Raw genomic sequence first — 6,934 nt, 5'->3', positions numbered from 1 at the left:
ACACTTCTTCACCACCGCAATCCGTTTCTCGAATCGTGAATTTTCAGTAATATATAAAATACATCAGCACTGCAGCAAAACTAGTTTTGATCCTTCCGTTGCTAATACTTTACTATTACGTCCTAGGGCACAGCGCGCAGCGTCTAGTAATATTTCTGTGACGTAGAATAAACGCCGTAACCTAGGCAACCGATCGCTCCGCATGTCAACAACGAAACAAAACACTATCGAATACCTGACTTGGTTCGGTTTACTCGTTACTAATCAGTCGCACCAAAGCGGTTCCGTGCCGAGGTACTACCGTAGCTGCGACAGCGTTGCTCCTCGCATCGGGATTCGATTGTTTCGTGACGTTGCCCGAGTGTTTTTCATTGCGAACATTATTTCCTGGTGATAAGTGTTGGATATTTGTTAAATATTCGTCCTGGGTGTTCCCATTTTTTCCCCCCGATTCTTCGTGCTAGCCGACATACGCGGAAATTATGGTAAATTTTTTTCTATATCATACAAATCTAACTTCCTGGTTTAAGTGAAAGAATTGTCGATTTTTTTAAGCGGCAAGACATAATGTCAAGGCGAAACTTACGAATCATATGTTTAGTTTTATTTTGTCGCGAAAATGTAGGATGATAATGTATCTGATAACGTGATAACGAAATAGGAGTTATTGTTACTCTGAAAGCCTTGTTTTAATGATAACACAATACAAACAATCAACCATATGATTCATGACATTTCGGCATATGACACACGATACGAATTAATTTAATTATCTTAATTTTAACCAAAATAAAGTTTCGGTAGCTAGGCTAGAAATGCTCATCGCTCGAATATGTATTGGTAGAGCTCAAGAATGTCGAAAAAGTGGGACAGCGAACGAGACAACTGAGTATAGATGGGGCATTATAACTACGAAATGTAAACATGTGTTCCTTACATACAATTTACTTAATTTTATAGGATTATGTAAATAGTTAGCGTTATTGATGTACAGCTATTATCGTATGCGATTAAGTACCTAATTCCTGATAACATAAAACATATTAAGAGTTAATATTTATATATAAAATATTTATATCTATTTTTACAATATAATTGATTATGATATTTTAAATATTTTTTAATTGAATATATTACACCTGATCCTTTTACTCGAATACTTTACCTTTAATTAACGTTATCGTTATGACATTGATAACGGGAGAATTAAAATTCCTAAAAATATATGAATTAATTTGACGCTGGTGTTAGATAGTTGTCAATTAATATTAAGCAGTAATTTAGATAAAACAATGTTGTTTATTTTATACAAAGACAAATATTTTAAGGATAATAATATTTATAATTATTAATACACCATTAATCTTTTAATAACATCATTCTATTGGTGAGAAAATATATCTTGTAACTTGTAAACAGTTTTGACATTAATTGTGAAATATATCTGGATGAAGACGACCCGTTTTCATCAATAATATGTGACATACGTCAACTTATTGTTATTTTTTAATATTATTATCCACTCCTTTTTATACATATATTATAAAGTCTCCTTTTACCACCGAGGGTTTATCTGAACTGGACCTAGAGTTTAACGTGGGCTCTAAACCACAGTCCTCGTCATTAAGCCTATCGACTGGCGAGTGATCAACTTAAAAATCATCCCAGAAGACATCCGGTCTTACCCAGCCTGGTTACTAGTGTGACTGGCATAATTTTACTTGTCGGATTTTACACTCTTGCCGAAGGACAATCACAAATCTTAAGCAATCACGCGATAGATTCGAACCCGTGACTGTCACCTTTACCACTGCGCCAACAAAGCCGGCATCTACTCCTTTTAATTAAGGGTTAACTCAATCATTCGTCATATTTTCATACTTTGATATAAGTTGTTAGAACGTTTGATTGATACGACAGAGGTATCAAGTTTTGGTAATTTGTTAAGATTTCTGACTGTCTAAGGACCAACAGGAAAGTTATTTCAGAAGGTCTTTGTTCTTATCTACTCTAACTATTGGTGTGATAGAGATGATATTACAAAATTTATTTTATAGATTTATCTACATGCATATATGCATTTTTAAATAATATCATATATATTTTGAATTGAGATATTTGTATGTTATCGGACCTATAACTTATGTTTAAAAGATTTATGGCAGATGGTGCTTCACTTTTCGGTATGTGTCATTTATTCGAAGTATAAAGAAAAAAATGCATGGCATTGAGAAAGTCTGAATTTGTGTAGAGTAAATCGAATTTGTGGAAAGTTTTACTTTTTACTACAATTTGAAAAAAAATGCGGCTGGATCATTCGTTGGTTGGATTGGCCTTGATATTTGCTCCTTTTTATGACATTTCTGAGAGTTAATATCTATAGTTAATAACCCACCTACCAAATTAGATTCCATTTCATTGGTCTGCAAGTTTTATCCACTCTGATTACTTACGTGACTGAAATAGTTTTTTCTTGTCAGATTTTATATTTTGCATATGAAAAATCACATAAATATTATACATATTCGAGTGCATAAAAAATGCTGCTACTGAGAAGGAAGACAGCTTATAGTGAAGAAAATTGAAAGTACCTATGTACCTATACTCTAAGTTTTCTAGAGGCTCACATAACACAAGAATATTACTTTTCTTTGCTAATAAATCTCATAAGCGCAGTAGTATGATAGAATTTATTGACTCTCTAAAATTTTAACAATTTCGACAACGAAAAACAAAAGTAATTAACAAATTCTAAACGGCAACGTCGAGTTTCACAATTAACTTAATCTTTAATGGATTCTCAGTTTTTTTTCGAATAATTGCGAACAATCTGAAAGCAGCAATCTTCTTGAGAGTCAATAAAAAATTGAAAGTGGCGTAGATGAAATTATTATAATTGTTAAATTCTGATGCAGTTTTAATCTCTCTGAAATTCACTGTAAATTAAGAAATCCCATTATGTGATTCTTTTTAGATTTTATTTTGCTACAAAATCCAATGAAATTAAATTAGCGGTAAACATCGCAACATGCGAATCTGGTAAAAGTTGTTAAAAAACTATTACTTTTACTATTAAATGATATTGGTTTTCGTTAATATTATTTATCCATGATTTTTTAATTAAATACAAATTTTAATGTAATAGAAATATATTAAAATAAAAAAAACTAATTAAACAATATTAATTTAGAATATAAAACAATTAAACAAAACATTTACTATACAATTTAACAGTATATCTATATAAAAACAATGTTTAGTCAATATTTTTGTCACCTTCTCTAATCTTCCATCCCTTTTATAAGGTTAGGTATGGGGTAATACAGACTTATTAACTATTAAGAGACTATATTATATAGATATATCTGATTCATTGGAGAGATTTCTTATAACAAAATCAAATATTTCATTTATTTAAATAAGTTTGTGAAGAAATATTTATTTTAAAATTTATTTTTATCTTTTACTTAACATATTAAACTTTAATAATCATGTTTTTAAAATATATTTTACCAACTATACGTATGGTCTCCTTTTACCAACTATGGGTTTAATAATTTCATATATATGTTGACGGTTTCCAGGGGATTTGAAACTAATTACCGAGAAAATCTCTTTACAACGTGTTAATGACTTGGGTATATTCATCTGAGTGATGATGTGTCATAAATAGCTATCGTTATTCTACGGTTTACAGAATGCATTATCTCAAAGATTATATTTAGCTGGCTTAGGGTGGGTTTCTGCCACTCTAAGATATGAGAGCTATTACTCTTTATTATCATTATTTTTATATCATGTATTATATTTTCAGATAATTCAGCAGGCAGATAGTAATTTTTTAAAAAATCTTATATAGTTATGAAATGTGTGTTGCTTATTTGGGAATATTAATGTTATGTTTTAAAATTAATGACATGTTTAATGATTCACGAAGTAGTGCCAAAATTGGATATTGAATTAAATGCAATTTTAACGCTAATACTAGTTAAGCGGTCTAAATTACCAGTAGTCCTTTAAACGACACGTGTCAACATTATGATAATGGCTTCAAGCTTAAAAAGTAGCTTGGTTAATAGGTGATCTTCTCTTAATTATGTGTTTGTGATTGCGATTTTGTTTAAACAAATGACCCTTAATTCATATAATTCTGTAGTTTAATGTCCCAAAGCGGCCTAGGCATGAAAATTTCCTTATTGATTAACTGAAAGGTAAAGCCACTAATAGTGAATATTGTATGGCGTTATCACTTCGAATCGGTGAAGAAATAAGGAAAAAAGTTAATTGATAGAATGCAAGGTAAAAGAAAAAGTGCTGTTTCACTAAGGCAATACATTGTGGCACAAATCGATACTAGCTATGGCCAAATTGACTATTGGCTATTGGCCGATGCTACAGTCTAGACCTGGTCCATCAAATTATTGATCAAGCCAAGCTATAGTTTGTTGCGTTCTATGTATCTAGTGAATATAGTAAATGTTAGGCCAACACTATATATATATATATATATATATATATATATATATATATATATATATATATATATATAGAGAGAGAGAGAGAGAGAGAGACATATTTTTGTGCAAACTTATCTTTGTGCACTTTGTCTTGCCTTTTAGTATATCTTTTAGGATAATGGTACTTCATAATTTCTTAACTAAAGTCCATTAATGGTTTTCTCTCAGGTTTTATTAACTCATGGGAACTCTATATGCTCTTTTGATTTAACAAAACGCATATAATATATATGGTATACTTTCTATAAATCATTATAAAAATTTATTTATTTGCCATATACGGTTGTTTCTTTAAAATTTGGCCCTCAAACGGTTCTATAACGGTGTAATTATATTCACTGTTAATGATATTTCCATTCTCTAGATAGTCGGTGAATATTCCATCACGGACATCCCAAAATACCGAGGCCATAACGTTTCCAGCTCATTGTTGTTCTTTCGGGTATTTGGACGAGATTTATCAGTTGCTGTCCACTCAGATGATGATCGTTTTGATTCCGAAGTGAAGTGATGAATCCATGTTTTATCGATTGTCTCGTATCAAAGTAAAAATTCCATTTTATTAAGTTCAAACATTACCAAATACTGCTCAGATTCATCAACACTTTTTTCTGTTTTTGGCCAACAGTGAGCAAACATATTAAACAGAGCTTTCTCATAGCCAAATGCTCATGCAACATAAAACAAACACGTTCTTTTGATATTTTTATAATATTAACTAACTCAGGCAACTTTACTTTTCGATCATTCAAAACGATTTTATAGATTTTTTTTTGATGTTTTCTGGTGTTATGATCTCATTTAGACATCCACTGCGTTCTATATCATCGGTGTCTCTACGATCACGTTTGAAGTCAGTTAATTTTATTGTTGATTCTGATGAAGCGGAGTCTTTATAAAACTTTTTAAGATATTTCTTCGCTTAAACGTTATTTTTTACCACCAAGAAGTAGTGTAAAATTAATACTCGAAATTATCGTTGATCAATTGTTTTGAAAATAACAAATATAGTATCACTCTTTGCACAATAACTCACAAACCTTTGAGTATAATATCATGAAATTTTAATAGCTTCCTTTTGAAAGCGGTTAATACAATAAAACTAGCGTCATCTATGTGTTAGGCCTGGAACTTTTCATTCAATGTGTTACAAGGAACTTCCATCCCTTTTATCAACACCATTTTAATGTATAAATTTAACTAGAATTCCAAAATTATTATTTCTTAGACAACCTATTGCTTAAATGTTTGCTTTATTATACTTTTTATACTGTAATTACAATTTACATTATTCTATAATTTGATACCATATTAGATTACATTAATTATCGACTTAATTAATTAATAATCCTTTATTCCTCTGTTAGCTATCTATTGAATGACTCACAGGAAAAGCTAATTATTACTTAACGTTTTCTAATCCCTATTATCATTCCTTGTTATCAATATGCCTCTATTTCTGGTAGGTTTGTTCTCCGATAAGACGTACTATATTATATCATATTAACTAGCATTGCGTTAACAGTTATTTATTTTCACATCCTATCATCTAGCGTGAGATCTGAATTTATGCTAATCTGACTATAGAAAAGTAGGTATAATTTAATCGTAATAATATTTCATAATGTAAATTACTTTAATTATAAGATATTAAAATTACTCGTTCTCTGTTAAAAATGATTTTTTGTAACTCTATAAATATATGTTAAAACGTATAGGACGGAAAATGCAGTATATGTCTATCGCAAGATATTGCAACATTAGTATGCTAATAACATGATTATAACATATCAAATTTACAGTATACATTATTGTGTAAGTATTACCACAATCTTAACATATTAGTTCATAGATCAAAGATAAATTATATTACAGTGTATCTGGGAAAAGGTAACAAAACATGCTATATTAAATTAATAGAATCTAGAAGATTTGCTTTGGGAATATTTACGTTATTATGGGTATAGTTTTAATATCTTATTTTAGATGGTTAGAATAATTAACTATAACATAGAATATTAAGTTAGAGTTCTTGGTACATATGTTAAAACAAATTAATAATTCATTTTCAAGAATAGGATTTTCTTACTTCTTTTCAGGAGCTCCTATTTTTCATATTGCTCTCTGTGATTCTAATCCATATCCTTAGGTTTTCCATTCAGAAGGTCGATTTCAACACAAGTAATAGGTCAATCGAAAAGTCCCCGGCCTACCATAGTAATACATTTTTGTATTGTAATAACACATTTTTTAGCAAAATTAGTTTTTTATTCGACATAATTCCTTTCAAGGGTGATACACTGATTATAGCGACCCTCCAACTTTTCGATGCCATTCTTGTAGTACGATTTGTCCTCTGCTTCCAAATAAGCCTCAGTTTCGGTGATCACGTCTTTATTCGACGAAAATTTCTTCCC

General features: G+C 30.2%; 1 protein-coding gene across 2 annotated transcripts in view; it reads left to right on the top strand.

Annotated features, from left to right (window-relative positions):
* The first annotated feature begins 223 nt into the window (after positions 1-223).
* LOC143196660 (uncharacterized) overlaps positions 224-6,934 on the top strand; it is a 76,613-nt gene continuing 69,902 nt past the window's right edge. The window contains exon 1 of one of the 2 annotated variants that reach the window (XM_076404535.1): positions 224-485. The gene's annotated coding sequence lies outside the window, so the exon portion shown is untranslated. The remainder of the gene's footprint in view (positions 486-6,934) is intronic. The other variant, XM_076404536.1, reaches the window with a different exon arrangement.

Source organism: Rhynchophorus ferrugineus, unplaced genomic scaffold, assembly GCF_030347505.1.
Source record: "Rhynchophorus ferrugineus isolate W39M unplaced genomic scaffold, kcgeb_rfMv2 rfM4, whole genome shotgun sequence".
NCBI lineage: Eukaryota > Metazoa > Arthropoda > Insecta > Coleoptera > Curculionidae > Rhynchophorus > Rhynchophorus ferrugineus.
Note: the sequence above shows the minus strand (reverse complement) of the source record. Positions and strands in the feature narration are given on the sequence as shown.